This window comes from Carassius carassius, chromosome 2, assembly GCF_963082965.1.
Source record: "Carassius carassius chromosome 2, fCarCar2.1, whole genome shotgun sequence".
Taxonomy (NCBI): Eukaryota; Metazoa; Chordata; class Actinopteri; order Cypriniformes; family Cyprinidae; genus Carassius; species Carassius carassius.
The window spans coordinates 819,206-835,647 of record NC_081756.1 but is presented as its reverse complement, the minus strand read 5'-3'; the positions used below and the strand labels follow the sequence as shown (position 1 = coordinate 835,647).

General features: G+C 39.8%; 1 pseudogene; it reads right to left on the bottom strand.

Moving 5' to 3' along the window:
* Window positions 1-2,818: 2,818 nt before the first annotated feature.
* LOC132095526 (butyrophilin subfamily 3 member A3-like) lies at window positions 2,819-15,768 on the bottom strand (annotated as a pseudogene).
* Window positions 15,769-16,442: the final 674 nt, after the last annotated feature.

Genomic DNA, 16,442 nt, shown 5'->3' with positions numbered 1-16,442 from the left:
TCCTTCACACATGGCTGGAACTTTGACCCGTTCTCTTATCTTTTACTGCCATATAGATGTCACTTCATGCAAAAACACATTTCAATGTTCAACTCATTTAATTGAACAGTTGGTGCTTTACTTTGGTTTAAGGGTTTGTTCTGATCCTCTAATAGGCTTAGGGAGGCTTAACTCTCTTTTATATTAATAGAAGTGTTATATTGCAGCACTTTGCAGTTTAAAATTAAAATAAGCTTCATTTTAACTAGCAAGAGACCAAAATAGTGACATTAAGGAAGATGCTTGATATAATTTGTGTTTGTGAGTGTTTTATAATATGTTATTCATGGAACTGGTTAAAACTATTATGTGACATTTATGTGGATCTCAACACTGATAGTCTCTTACTGACAGACAGAGAATGGCACAGAGAGAGCGCCACCTACAGGCAGGTCAGGAGACATTCAGTCTGAAGATAACAGAGAAATCACAGCTCTGACATTTAGTTACTGTTTTCTTGTCTAAACGCACTAATGATAGAACTATGAGATGGCTCTCATCCATTTAAACACAGTTTTCCAGTCTTCATCGTGGTCATTCAATGCACTAGAATAGGTAATTAACTGCTACATACAGTATTTCATCAGGAACAAATGTTCTTTGGCCTCTTCTTATTCATGTTCCTCCTCTTCCTCTGCACACAGCACATAATCACCTGTGGCTCATATCTGTATTATCCTGGGTTTCTGATTGTTGTGTCATTAGTTTGGCTAATTAACGTTTACTTGTGGTTAAAAGTGTGTTCACACTGTGATGGCTTGAGTTAAACCAGTCCAAAATTAGGACATTTGTATGTAACATTTTGCAGAAAACATTGAAAAAAATAAAAAAAAATTGAATAAATGTGAAATGTGCTAAAATGTGAAAATAAAAAAATGTCAATGTTTCGATAACTTAGTTTGGTAAATTGGACCAATGAATCAGTTCTAGTGTGTCAGCCATTGAGAAAAAGAACTGTAAAGCATATTAAAAGAGTTATTTAAGGCAGTCCCAGTCTTCATTATTTCCATAGTGGACACTGGGACTGTCTTTATATGATATATGACTATATGATATATGTTTCCTCTCATTTTAATTTACTTTATTTATTAAATTAACACAGAATCAATGTGCAATTAAATATCAAATATAATGATTTATAAAAGAACTATATTCCAAAGTCCCAAAAGTACAATGATCACCCATTAATAATTGTAACAATATTTAAGGCAAGGCAAGTTGATTCATACAGCACATTTCGTACACAATGGTAATTCAAAGTACTCAACATAAAAGAAAGTAAAATAATTATGAAGAAAAATAAATAAAAAAACAAGCAATTTTAAAACTTACTTAAAATGAATTTAAAACAGTTAAAAATAGAAAATGATTTTACATAAAATACAGTTAATACGTAAAATACAGTGCAATCAGTTCGGACATTGCACAGTGCTCATTCAGTAAATGCACAGCTAAACAGATGAGTTTTAAGTCTAGATTTAAATGTGACCAGTGTTTTAGCACATCTGATCTCTTCTGGAAGCTGATTCCAGCTGCGGGCGGCATAGTAACTAAAGGAGGACTCCCCTTGTTTTGTGTGAACCCTTGGTATTTTTAACTGACTTGATCCTAGTGATTTGAGTGGCCTGTTAGGTTTATATTCTGTGAGCATATCTGCAATATATTTCGGTCCTAGGTCATTTAGTGACTTATATACAAGTAAAAGTAATTTAAAATCAATCCTATGTAACTGGAAGCCAGTGTAAGGACCTGAGGACTGGTGTGATATGCTCAGATTTTCTGGTTCTAGTCAGAATCCTGGCAGCAGCGTTCTGGATGAGCTGCAGCTGTCTAATGGTCTTTTTGGGAAGGCCGGTGAGGAGCCCATTACAATAGTCCACCCTGCTGGTGATGAAGGCATGAACAAGTTTCTCCAAGTCTTGGCTGGAAACAAAAGATCTAATTCTTGCAATGTTTTTTAGATGATAGTATGCTGATTTAGTTACTGCTTTGACATGACTACTGAAACTAAGGTCTGTCTCCAGAATCACACCAAGATTCCTGACTTGATTTTTAGTTGTTTGACCCCTAGAGTCAAGGTATGCATTCACCTTGAACACTTCATCTTTGTTTCCAAATGCAATGACTTCAGTTTTTTCCTTGTTTAACTGAAGAAAGTTCTGGCACATCCAACTATTAATTTAATTAAAGATTTCATCAGATATTTGACATATCATGTTGCTCCATCAAATATACAGCAAAAAGAAATACAAATATTTGTAAACATCAATTTTTGTACCCCCCCCCCCCCAAAATTCAGATTGACTTACAAATGTGAAAAATTTGTCATTAGAGCTAAAATATTCCTAATACACAATGCCAAGTTTAAAGTATAGATTAGTACACAAAAAAATAAATAAATGCACACAAGTAAAACAGCAGTTCCAGTAAGTTCCTCTGTTTATGGTTGTGTTTTAGTTAAATGCTTGAGAAGAGATGTTAAATCATATGGAGGATGTAACAGAGAGGATGAAGGAACCCTTTAATATGTACTGAGAACTGTACAGATAATTCACCTCATCAACTGTGTGTTTACAGACACAAGATAAATGAACTTATATCTGGACTTACTCAAAATTGTCCTCATTCAGTAGAATGTTACACTGAATAGACTTCTATTAGTGTCATTTTACATTTCACAAACTGAATAGAAATGAGGTGAATTCAGCAGAGATGTTTGATCATTCTAGAACTGAGACACTTTGTTTTCTTTTAGTCTTTCTTTTTAGTATTTATGCTTTGCTCAGGGCATTAGAGAGAAAGGTTTCTGTGTAGGTATTTGTTTCTGATTAAACTGCATTAGTCAGTCAGGCGTCTGAACTGTTGTTACTCAGTAAAGGCTGACTGGGTTCAGCTGGTTCTTCAGTTTCTGGATTATCACTGGCCTTTACATCTAATTCTACAGTTACCATGTTATTCTGTGAAGGCTGACTGGGTTCAGCTTGTTCTTCAGTTTCTGGATTATCACTGGCCTTTACATCTAATTCTACAGTTACCATGTTATTCTGTGAAGCATGACTGGGTTCAGCTGGTTCTACAGGTTTAGGAAGATCCAGGATTTTAATCGTGCTCAGATCCCCTGCTCCAGGATTGAAGAGAGGAACGACTGATCCAGAGAATCTGCTGCTGATGGTCAGGAGATGTTTTCTCTCTGTGACGTTGTAAAAGGACAGCTGACCGTCATCATAATCGAACAGAACTCCCAGTCGTTCAGGTCTCGGTGTCAGAGAGAGTTTAACTGGTGGATCAGTGTTGGTGTAAAAGCCACGAGGACCGTCTGAACACAAGAACCAGAAACCCCTTGATGGAGTTAAAGCAGAACTGTCTCTTATAATAAAGTTTCCATGTTTCACCACACCAATCATCCAGAAGTCTTTGGGAGGTCTATTTATTTGTTTCAGCTCTACTTCCCAATATTGACGACCAGAGGTGAATATTTGGGCTCCATAAGCACATAATTCATATGGAAATCCCTCTCCAGTGGGTTTATATTCTTTATTGTCTCTCAGGATTTTACAGTCTTTAGAAACAATCAGATCTGGATGTGAACGCTCACGGTCGATAGTGATCTCAACTGTGGGGAAAAAAATAAAAGTTTTCCCTCCTAGTTTTGCGTGGTTAAGATTATATGTACACATATCTTCATATTTAACTGAAATGATGGCTTACCTGCATGTTTCCTCAGTTCTTCTATATTTGCGTCTCCCACAACTAAAATGAGAACAGACAATTTTAGAGAAAGACAACTACAGCTGTAACTGAGAACATACACTGATCTGACACAATATAAAAACCCCTGACAGCTGAAGTGAATAACACTGATTATATTTTTTGACAAGGGCCAAATGGTTTTACAGATGACTGATGATGGTGATGGCCAGAGAGTGTTGTGGGCTGTTCCTGGTATGCAGTGGTTTGATCCTACCGAAAGCGTTACAAGGAAAGACAACCAGTGAACCAGAGTCAGGGTCATGGGTGTACAATGCACAGAAGAGCTACTGGAGCTCAAATGGCTGAAAAACTCAATGGTGTCAATAATTCAAAGGTGTCAGAACACGCAGTGTTCACATTTTCTTTTAGATCAAGTGGATGGACAGATATTTAATCGTCATTTACCTAGGGAAGAAGAAAGCATGCAGGAGTAGGCACTGTTATGCTCTGGTCAAAGTTCTGCTGGGAAACCTTGGGTCCTGGCATACATGTGCATATTACTTTGACACGTACCCCCTACCTAAATATAGTGTGGGACCACGTACCCCCTGATGGCAGTGGTGTTCCCTGATGGCAGTATTCTCTTTCAGCAGGATTATGCACCTGACACACTGCAAAACTGTTCAGGAATGGTTTGAGCAACATTGTGAAGAGATTTAAAGAGCCTTTCCCTTCAAATTCCACAGATCTCAGTCCAGTTGACCTATCTGTAAGCTCTGCCACCCTTAGTTGCTAACTGTATAAAAACCTTGTCCCAAAATGTTATTGATTGATTTTGTACACAGAAGGACCACCATTCAAGTAGGACTTAAATATGAGGGATTTATAAAAGATTTTAAAATAAATATGGTGGGTAACAAGATGAATTTGGAAGTGAGGGTTTACAGATCACAATGCAAGCGGGAGAAGCCTCATTACCTTTAGCATAAATGGCTGCCCACTGCTCCGGGTGTGTGTTCACAGTGTGTGTGTGTGTTCACTACTGTGTGTGTGTGCACTTTGGATGGGTTAAATGCAGAGCACTTAAGTATGGGTCACCATACTTGGCTGTATGTCACTTTCCCTTTTTTTATGTGTTTTGATCTACACTGTACAAGACATGAGAAGAGTTAACTATTTAGGTCCGTATGTTACCATAGACTCACTCATTTTAATGTGAGCTAGTTTTAGCCATTATTCCATTGCCCATCCTCTCATGATACCTGGAATCAGTGTTATAAGTACCACAGGCACATTATTTTTGAGAGCTTCTCATCTTCCAATGTTTCTCTATGTCGCTGAAACCTAAAGATGTCTGAGATCCGGTCCGTGCACAACTATACTCAACTGCCATTGGCTCATCTGCATTCGAGGGGAGGGGCTAACCGATAGGTCAACTGAGCAACTAATCCCATCCATGGAGACCCTACTAAAGCCCTGCATGGGCCTAAAATGATTAGAGCATTTTTTGTTTGTTAGATTCAAGTTTTTGTTTTAAAGTGACGACCAAGTGGCCAGAGGACAATTTAGCCTCTCAAATCTACGCTTGACTTGCATACAATAGAATCCATAGAAATAAAACACTTGTTAATTTACACAATGTTAATTTATACGTTTATCACCACCACAGTAAAAAGGCTGTTCAGCAGCTCACAATGGTGTTTAAAAACAAATAGGCTATACAGAGATACTGAAATATCTACTTTGAAATGAACCAAACCAAAAATAAATGCCCTCTGATTGTGTAATCTGTATGAAAGTTGCTTCACTGTACTGAGGAGATTGCGTGATAGCATCATCAACTCTATCTTTGCAGCAGTCATTGACTCAGAAAACACTTGTTTATAAATAAATAAAAAAATATCTCCTTATTTTCCCCACCTGACACATTCATAGTTTCCTGTGGCTCAGTTGTAGAGCATTGGGTTAGCAGCGCAAAAGGTTGACACCTTTGAAATTCTGGGATACAAACTTGTATATAAAATGTATGCTTCTATATATAAAAATTCAATAATTTGTAACTTTAAAACAAGAAAAATTATATGAAATACAATGGAATCTTTGTACAGATTATCTTTTTTTTTTCTTCCATTAAAGAACAAGATGCTCTATGATGTCTAGTTGGGAATAAAAAAAAATACAAAACAGAATAATTTTCACTGGTGCACTCAGACTTCACTGCACTGTTGTATAAAAGTGAATTAAGCTAAGGTGCTAATTCATTTTTAATGTGTTTGTGGTTAGTAACAATTACTGGTTGACCTCAGCAAATACAGTCACAAGAACAAACAACTTCTCCAAATACCTCTGTTTTCCAGTTCCGCCATGGTTTGACCCTGACCCTGAGGGTTTGACTCATGACCTGAAATAACAGAAAATATCGTTGGAGAGGTTAATTATCAATCTACTTTACAAATACTACAAGGACTTTGAACTGCAAAACAATAAAAAAAAACATGACACTTAACCCGTTCAGACAGATACAGATTTTAATTCATTTATTTACTTCTATTGCCATGAATGTGTAACAAACTATCCATTGGTTTTTTTTGGCTTGGGGTCAAAGGTCATTTCTGAGGTTGGCATTACACATTATGAGAGTCCAACTCATATGTGTAAAAGTATTTTGTTAGTTTATTCTATCAATCCAGTAAACAGTATCAATCCATTTTGTGTGTATTAGTTGCCATAAAAACACAAATTTCTTCCAGATCAGGTGACATACAGATAAGATTGGTTTGAAACAATGTATCTTTATCACGTAACTCATTTATCAGTGTTTGTTTTGGCTATGAATTCTACAGTCACAAACGCAGAATGATTTCCATCATACCTGCCATGTGATTTGGTGTTACTCTGTTATGTACTCTAAGTTCTGTGTTTAACCACTTTATTATTTGCATCATGGATTATGTGCAAAACTGTACCTGTTCGTTTGTGTCTGTATTTGTAGAGAAGCAGCCCAAACAAGCCCAGAAGAACACAAATGAGAACAATGAGGAAAATGGAAATAGCCATCCATGGACCTGATGAATCTGAGAAATAGAAACCAGATGAATCTAAACACCTTCAAAAAATATGAATCATTTACAGTAATTTGAAGTTTAAGAAAATTGTTGTTAACATTCACAACACTTCTTGCATTTGAAAGAAGATAACCGTAGAGAATTATATAATGAATGTGATTTGCATGGATTTGATTGCATGGTGAAACATCTCTCTGTGAAGGGTGGTTGATAAATAAGGGGGACTGGGATATACATACTGAAGTTAAGTTTACAGGAAAAACATTTGCAGATGATAAACGTTCACAGGGATAAAGTTCAAGCAAGCTTGTTCACTTTGTATGTGATAACTACAAATATTCTTGTTTGAGGCTCAAGTGTAAGTGAAAATGTTCACTAACCTGAAAAAATGGCCTGTATGTGAATCCTACTTTCCTTCAACTCTCCACTTCTTAGGGACAGTGAACATGAGACCAGTTGAGCGTCTGAGAGAGAGACGGCCGTCCAGCTGTGGACAGAGATCATCTCATCTTCTCCACGAGTGTGAGACGTTCCTCCAGGACGGAGAACCCTTCCTTCATCTGACGTCCACGAGACGCTGGGCTCTGGATACCAGCCACTGGACCTGCAGCTGATGTTCACACGCCCATCATCTAGAGGCTTTGGAGACAGGACAGGAGCGGATCCTAAAGCTGAAGAGAGGAGAGACAGATCTTCAGATCTTCTCCAGATACAAAGCTATTTAGAATAAGTCCTATTCCATATATTTTCTATATGTATATGTTAAATTAAATTACATTACATTCCAGCGCAAGTACACGTGAACGCAGTGCTACAAAAGCTGGCTGACTTTAATAAAGCAAATCTATCCTGTGAACAGCCAAAATATAGACAGCCAGTTACATGTCCTACCAGTGACAGTACTATACTGGACCACTGTTACACCACAATAAACAGAGTTTGTATTACAAGCCTGTTTCAACAGCACTGATTAAAGTGTTTTTGAAGCCGCAGCCACTGATTAGGCCACGGGGAAGTCGTGGCCTAAGGGTTAGAGAGTCGGACTCCCAATCGAAAGGTTGTGAGTTTGAGTCCCGGGCCGGCAGGAATTTGTGGGTGGGGGGAGTGCATGTACAGTTCTCTCTCCACCTTCAATACCACGACTTAGGTGCCCTTGAGCAAGGCACCGAACCCCCAACTGCTCCCCGGGCGCCGCAGCATAAATGATGCCCACTGCTCCGTGTGTGTGTTCACTGCTGTGTGTGTGTGCACTTTGGATGGGTTAAATGCAGAGCACAAATTCTGAGTATGGGTCACCATACTTGGCTGAATGTCACTTCACTTATTAGGATGAGCTCACAGATTCTGTAACATCGTATATAAATTTCAGTGAGGATATGTGCATTCCTATCAGGACTTGTTTAAGATACATGCATGGTTAACAGCAAAACTCAGCTTCGTCAGGCCAAAGATGATGCCTACATGGAGTGGAGTGGAGTCTTGTACAACCAGGCCAGAAACACACTGACAAAGGAGGTCAGAGTGGCTAAGAAGAGCTATGAAAAATATCTGGTGCCCCTCAGGGCTGTGTTCTCTCCCCTCTGCTATTCTCCCTGTACACCAACGACTGCTCATCTAAAGACCCCTCTGTCAAGGTCCTGAAGTTTGCAGACGACACTACAGTCATCGGCCTCATCCAGGATGGTGACGAGTCTGCTTACAGACAAGAGGTTGAGCATCTGGCTGTCTGGTGCAGTCTTAACAACCTGGAGCTGAACACGCTCAAAACTGCGGAGATGATCGTGGACTTTAGGAGAAACCCCCCTGCTCTCCCCCCACTCACCATCATGAACAGCACTGTGACTGCAGTGGAGTCATTCAGATTCCTGGGAACCATGTCTCACCACAATCACATTGACTCCATTGTCAAAAAGGCACAGCAGAAGTTGTACTTGTTTGCCAGCTGAGGAAATTCAACCTGCCACAGGAGATGCTCACATAGTTCTCAGACATCATTGAGTCTAGGGCTGAAACGATTCATCGAGTTACTCAATTAACTTGATTACAAAAATTCATCCAGGCAAAAACTCTGCCTCGAAGCCTTAAATTACTATGACATATACTATACGCGCAGGGATCAAATACATACGCGTTATACATTTTGAAATTAGTTGGTGCGATGGCGGAGAGTAAAGATGAATTATAGTGGAGAAGACACGCTGAAGACTACAGAGGATGATTCGGACTACTAAGAGGTCAGTTGGTGCTCTCCTGCCGACCCTTCAAAAACTGTATGTATCCAGGGGGAGGAAAAGAGCTCAGAAAATCTCTCTGGATCCCTCACATCCAAGGCGTTTGCTTCTTGAACTTTAGGTCGGTGCTGCAGATCACCGAACACCAGGACTGCCAGGCACAAGAAAAGTTTCTTCTTCTAGGCAATGAACCTCATGAATAGTTAAATGCTCTCCCTAATGTGCAGTACCGCTTATTTTTATTTGAGACCAACAATCTTAGTCTATCCCTACATCTTGCTCTATTCAATTCCATCTATAGCACACCATCATATTTCTTTATCTTTTTATATGTGTGCTTTTAAAAAGTTCTTTCTTTATCTTTTTCTTTATCTATTCATTAAGAATCTTAATATGTCATATTATTGCCTTGTGCATGCTTTGGTAATCCAGACATCAACATAGTGTTGGCCCAGATCTGGCCCACATCTGGCCCGCATGGATTTCACACGGGCCACATGTGGGCCAGATCTGCGCCGACACTATTTTGCTGTCTGAGAATGTAAACAGAAACAATGCCCTATAAAGTACATTAAACTGAATAGAAAATCTGACTTAAAACACACACATCATGTAACATATTGTGCACTATTGTGTAATACTGTGTAACAAAAACATATTGCATCGGTTTTTCAATTTATTTTTATAAAGAACAAATCAACCAATAAAGAGTGAGTGTATAAAGTATAGTGGCTATAAGCGAAACATAACAGATGGACACATGTAACTTAATCATAATGATTTATTACAGATGTGACAGAGCAGTACCATAGTAGTGCAAAGTAGTCCTCTCAGGCAGAATATAATAGTATTGTGAGGAGCAGGGCATAATTTAAGTTGTTAAAAGCTGAAAATACTATACCGATCCAGTCCCTCAAGGCATCACCGGAAACACGGCATGTCGCAATCTCTGACGAAACTGGCGAGAGCCAATGAGCGTTTGATATCGCTGCCGTAAAACTTTTTGTAAAACTTCTTAACGGCACAGTTTTAAATAGTTATTATAGCTACAGAGGAAGGAGATACATATCGCCAATGAATTAGTGATGCACCGAAATGAAAATTCTGCGCCGAAACCGAAACCGAAAATTTAGGATGCACTCGGCCGAAAACCGAAACTGAAGCCGAAAATGGCTTCTTTTAAAAACGTATATATATATTGCTTGGATTTAATGGATTTGAATTGAAAAATCACAATATAATAATCAAACTTTTATTAACAGTTACATAACAAAACATAAAATATTTTTAACAATAAATATAAATAATAATTATTCTTCAAGTTTTATGTTCCATCAAATAAAATAGTTTTTTAAAAATTGTGCAAAAAAAAATCGACAATTTTGGAGATTTTTGCAGAACAAATACTACATATTGCAACTTTGGTGTCCTCTTGTATAGGGCTGTCACTTTTGTGAAAAAAAAATCCTGTTTGATTTTTGAAACATAGGCAAAGTGTTCATTGAATCGTTAGTAAATTGCCTATATTTGGCGTTGATCCGTTTTTCAACGCCAAATATAGGCAAATCCACCGACAACTAAACAGGCATTAGGGCGAACGTAAAGAGGGCGCTTGAGACGCGCACAAGTCAGCAATGTGGACTGCCATAACATCAATGAAAAACATTACTGAAGGCTACATTGATATTATGCACTAATAGACTCTCTGTGTGTGTGTGTGTGTGTGTGTGTGTGTGTCAGAACCTATAGTGGCGAGCTGGACGCGCTCCGAGAGAAGGCCGTTAAAATCGATTCCCTATTTTCGTTTTCGAAACTTGTGTTGGTTGGTCCGATCGATTGTGCAGCTTTTGTGACAAGCTTTTTTTGATTGTGACAGCCCTTTGCCATGCTTAAACTTTGATAGGCAGACGCGTGATAACAGCTCGACCGTGAGTGAAACCTAAGCGCTTGCTCACGGATGGGAGGGGCGGGTGACATTCATTTTCGGTTTACGTTTTCGGCTGTTTTTTTTATTCTTTTATTATTTATTTTATTCATTCTGTTTTCACTTGTCATTTCAAAGACTACATTTAAACAATACTACACTTCATTAAAATGTATGTGATCATGTAACCATTATCATGCAATATTGTATTTATCTTGTTTATCATGGGTCACATAATATGCTGCCAGATCTTAGCCTGATTTGGGCCACATATCACTGGACTGATCTGGGCCACACTCCTCCCATCACAATCGGCCCTCATGTTGTTTGCTGGATCCCCACCGTTCTGTCATTGCCACACATGGCCCAGATCTGACTGAAAGGGTACATGCCATTGCCGACAGGAGGCCAGCAGTGCTACCTTGAGGCCACATGTGGGCCAAGTCTGTTTGCTATGTGGGTATTAATGAGATGTAAATCTTTAGAAAATGGCCACTCACCAGTGATTTTGAGAACCACCTCTTCACTCCCATATGAATGTTCTCCGCTCACATAACAGTGAAATGAACCTTCATCCTGAAAAGTGAGTTTCTCCAGCCGTAGAGAGACATCTCCGTCCTTCAGTCCACCAGACTGATCTGACCGCAGAGTCAGAGAGCTTCAGTTCCTGTATGATTCCTCCTGGACCTCCTGGATCTTCCCATGATTATAGAGGAGAACAGGGTTGTTGAACTGATTCGGACGGTACCAGCGGATCTCCAGAGCTTCAGCGTTCTCAGGAGGAGAGATCCAGCAGGGAAGAATCACTGTGGATCCCACATGAGCCTCTATAGGATCAGGAGGAACCACCACAGTCAACGACACTGAGAGAGAGAGAGAGAGAGAGAGAGAGAGCACACAACATCTTAAATAAAGCACAGATTGGCTTTTTACCAAAACATCGCACATCCGACCACATCTACTCTCTCCACACTCTAATCAACAAGAACATCAACCACAAACAAAGGAAAATATTTGCATGTTTTGTAGACTTTAAAAAAGCATTTGATTCAATTTGGCATGATGGTCTACTGTACAAAATCCTACAAATTGGCATTGGCGGAAAAACATTTGACATTATTAAATCTCTGTACACCAACAGCAAAAGTGCGGTGAAGATCGGTAATCGCAGAACCGCGTTCTTCCAGCAGGGCCGTGGAGTGAGGCAGGGCTGCAGTCTGAGCCCAACTCTATTCAACATCTACATCAATGACCTGGCGTCAGCGCTGGAGAGCTCTACTGCGCCCGGCCTCACTCTACAGGGGTCAGAGGTCAGATGTCTGCTGTATGCGGATGACCTGGTCCTGCTGTCCCGCACACCTGAGGGCCTTCAGCAGAGCCTGTCCCTGCTGGAACAATACTGTCACGACTGGGCCCTGACCGTCAATCTGGACAAAACCAGAGTCATGGTGTTCCAGAAGAAAGCCAGATCTCAGGGACACAAACACCAGTTCCTGTATAAAGGCCAGGTCCTGCAGCACAGCTCTAGCTACAGCTATCTGGGCATCGACATCAGCGCTTCGGGACGCTTCGGTCTGGCTGTGAAAACACTCGCTGAAAAGGCTCGGAGGGCTTTCTATGCTATAAAGTCACGATGTGCACACTTAAAATTACCCATTAAAACCTGGATAAAATTATATAATTCAATAATAAAACCAATTCTTTTATATGGATGTGAAATTTGGGGACCAGTACTAAATTTTAAAAATTGGGATAAAACATCAGTAGAAAAATTACAATTGGAAATTGGCAAAAATATTCTGGGGGTTCACAGAAACACGTCCACTGCGGCCTGCAGGGCTGAGCTGGGCCTGTACCCGCTGAACATGGAGATCCAGAAGAGATGTGTTCAGTTCTGGCATCACCTCCATCAGTCTGACCCAGAGTCAGTGCAATATAAAGCTCTCCTCGCCAATGAAAGCTCAGCAGAACCTCATCCTCTGAACTCACTCGCTCTTCAACTCGTCCATCAGAATATACTCCCCATCAACCCCAAACCTTTTATTAACCATATCCATAAACATCTAAAAGTCACTCATGATCAAGCACTAAAAGCACATTTTGCCCTCCAGAATAAACTGCAATGTTACTCGGCCCTCAATAGAACCACTAAATTGGCCAGTTATCTCTTTATTAAAGATTTTAAAGAAAGACAAATCCTCTCCAAATACAGATTAAGTGACCATGATCTAGAGATAGAGAGAGGAAGACATAGACAAACATGGACAGAGAGAGAGCAGAGGATCTGTAGACACTGTGACCTACAGCACATCGAGGATGAGGAACACTTTCTGCTCTTCTGCTCTAAATACACCAGTATAAGAGAAACCTTTCTGCCCAGGTTTGAAATCTTAATTCCATCATTCTCTGAACTGAGCGACACTGACAAAATGTTCTTCTTACTGGGAGAAGATGATAGTACAGCTGCACTAGCGGCTAAATATGTGTTAGCTATTCACAACGCCAGAGTCAGCTAATTCTCTAGAGATACCGACTGGATTTATTCATTTATTAGGATAAATTGTGTTTATTTATGACATGATCTGTACATATATGTTTTGTTTGTTTGTTTTATTACTTATATATAATATGTTGATGCTTTGGCAACATTGTGTTTCACAGTCATGCTAATAAAGCTCATTTGAATTTGAATTTGAATTTGAGAGAGAGAGAGAGAGAGAGAGAGAGACAGAGAGAGAGAGACAGAGAGAGAGAGAGAGAGAGAGAGAGACAGAGAGAGAGAGAGAGAGAGAGAGACAGAGAGAGACAGAGAGAGAGAGAGAGAGAGACAGAGAGAGAGAGAGAGAGAGAGAGAGAGAGAGAGAGAGAGAGACAGAGAGAGAGAGAGAGAGAGAGAGAGACATACAGAGACAGATAGAGAGAGAGAGAGACAGAGAGAGAGAGAGAGAGAGAGAGAGAGACAGAGACAGAGAGAGAGAGAGAGAGAGAGACAGAGAGAGAGAGAGAGAGAGAGACAGAGAGAGAGAGAGAGAGAGAGAGACATACAGAGACAGATAGAGAGAGAGAGAGACAGAGAGAGAGAGACAGAGAGAGAGAGAGACAGAGAGAGACAGAGAGAGAGAGAGAGAGAGAGAGAGACATACAGAGACAGATAGAGAGAGAGAGAGACAGAGAGAGAGAGACAGAGAGAGACAGAGACAGAGAGAGAGAGAGAGAGACAGAGAGAGAGAGAGAGAGAGAGAGAGAGAGAGACAGAGAGAGACAGAGAGAGAGAGAGAGAGAGAGACATACAGAGACAGATAGAGAGAGAGAGAGACAGAGAGAGAGAGAGAGAGAGAGAGAGAGAGAGAGAGAGAGAGACAGAGAGAGAGAGACAGAGAGAGAGAGAGAGAGACAGAGAGAGAGAGAGAGAGAGAGAGACAGAGAGAGAGAGACACAGAGAGAGAGAGAGAGAGAGAGAGACAGAGAGAGAGAGAGAGAGAGAGAGAGAGAGAGAGAGAGAGAGAGACAGAGAGAGAGAGACAGAGAGAGAGAGAGAGAGAGAGAGAGACATACAGAGACAGATAGAGAGAGAGAGAGACAGAGAGAGAGAGAGAGAGAGAGAGAGAGAGAGAGAGACAGAGACAGAGAGAGAGAGACACACAGAGAGAGAGACAGAGAGAGAGAGAGAGAGACACTCAATTAAATAACCACTAGAGTGAGGGAGAACATGCAAACTTCTGTTGCATGATCTTGATTGCTGTTTGCTTAATTAGCAGACGAATCACTTGGATTCAAACTAAATTGTAAAAATATAAAATAAAATAGGGGCATTCACTTTAAACAACATTTATTTCAAAGCCTATGAAGCTTCATTTCATTCAAGCTCCTAATAAACTAATGCTGTGTTCTATTTGCGATGTACTGACACAAAGTTCAAATGATCTTTAACTGTCTGCGGGCCAAACATGGCCAGCCTCAACATTTAATCAGGCCCACTAACAAACTTACCAGTAGGTCATAAGTTTCATGTGGCCCGTGCATGTTTAAATATTAATCTGTGACAATAACAACATTGAGAGGCAGGTGGTGCTGTCATGCTTTACTCAACTCACTAATTTTATGTCAGGAGTCACTCATGGTTTTCAAAGAATAATCCTTCATGTAGAAAACTGACATCCAGGGGGACTATTGCGAGACCCATGGGACCTGACGCAACAGATTGTGGGTGAATGCAGCTGAATCTGGCGAATTAACTCTTCCATGAGAAACTATGAAATTCAGATTTGTGTGCAGAGTAAGAGATGCATTTCACAGTCTAAATAGTTCTGTGATTTATAATGAGAATTTATGAATTGTGGCCCCTCAAAAATAATTAGTGCATGACACCCCTGCATATCCCGGTACATGTGTCGTACGCCAAAAACGCCCAAGTTCAGGGTGCCCAGAAACCATAGTGGCACCCCTACAGATGGTTATCAATATGCACCAAAAAAAAAGGTAACTACACCTTTACCATAATAAACTATGGTTAATTTTCGTATGGGATAGTAGAGTTTATTGTCCCATTAAACTAAATCCATGTTACATAAGCACATCCTCAGTGTAATCTAGACCGTGATATCCAATCGAAATTGATTATATATGTGAATCACTCGATAAATATAAATATTGGAATGGAATATTTCTCCATAAAGTTAGTAAAGATTCGAGTGTGTTTGTGTTGCTCTTACCTGAAGTGTCTATGAGGAGATTCAGTAAAACGATAATAATCCACAACATTCCTGCGAAAATACACAGACTCCGTTAAAACAAGCTCTGAAGGAGATTCTTCCGGAATAAATCACATGAGAGACATCATCGATCGGGCCGTTTTGTTTAATGAAAAATAAATAAATAGCCTAAAATAAAAAACTCACTGGAGACTCGTCTGATTTAATCGGATTTAAGTCAATCTGAGCCTTAGCGCGTTCAACACAATAACAGCGTCAAATATTAACGATTAAACACACGGAAGATGTTAGATGTGATTTTGTTTAATGAAATCTGCGATACACGCAGTGTGTGATCTCTGTGACGAGCGCGCGAGGCGATCAGATGATTCAATGTGATAATGCACGTGACGCGTCTAGGGAGTACGTACCTTTTATACATAGTCAGCATTTTTCAGATTAGGTTATTCAATGAACTAAATAGCATGTTACATTTATGTTGATATTCCCAACACTAAAGGGCACAGAAAGCGGAGAGAGCAGTCAAGTTAGGGAACGATCAGGCCATTCATAACCAATGAATCACAGCAGTTTTTTTGTTGAGTTTGATCTCTAACTTGATCTCTACTACCCTTTAATGTTTTTGTTCTAATCAACCTCGTGACAAGTTATAAGCATCATGACATTTAGTTCATTTCTTGTTTAGAGAGAGAGAGATCTTGAAATATATCACAGTAAACCAATCCTTGTGACCAAAACGAGGAAAAGCAGGAAACCAAGGCACTGAACAATGTGTAGTAGA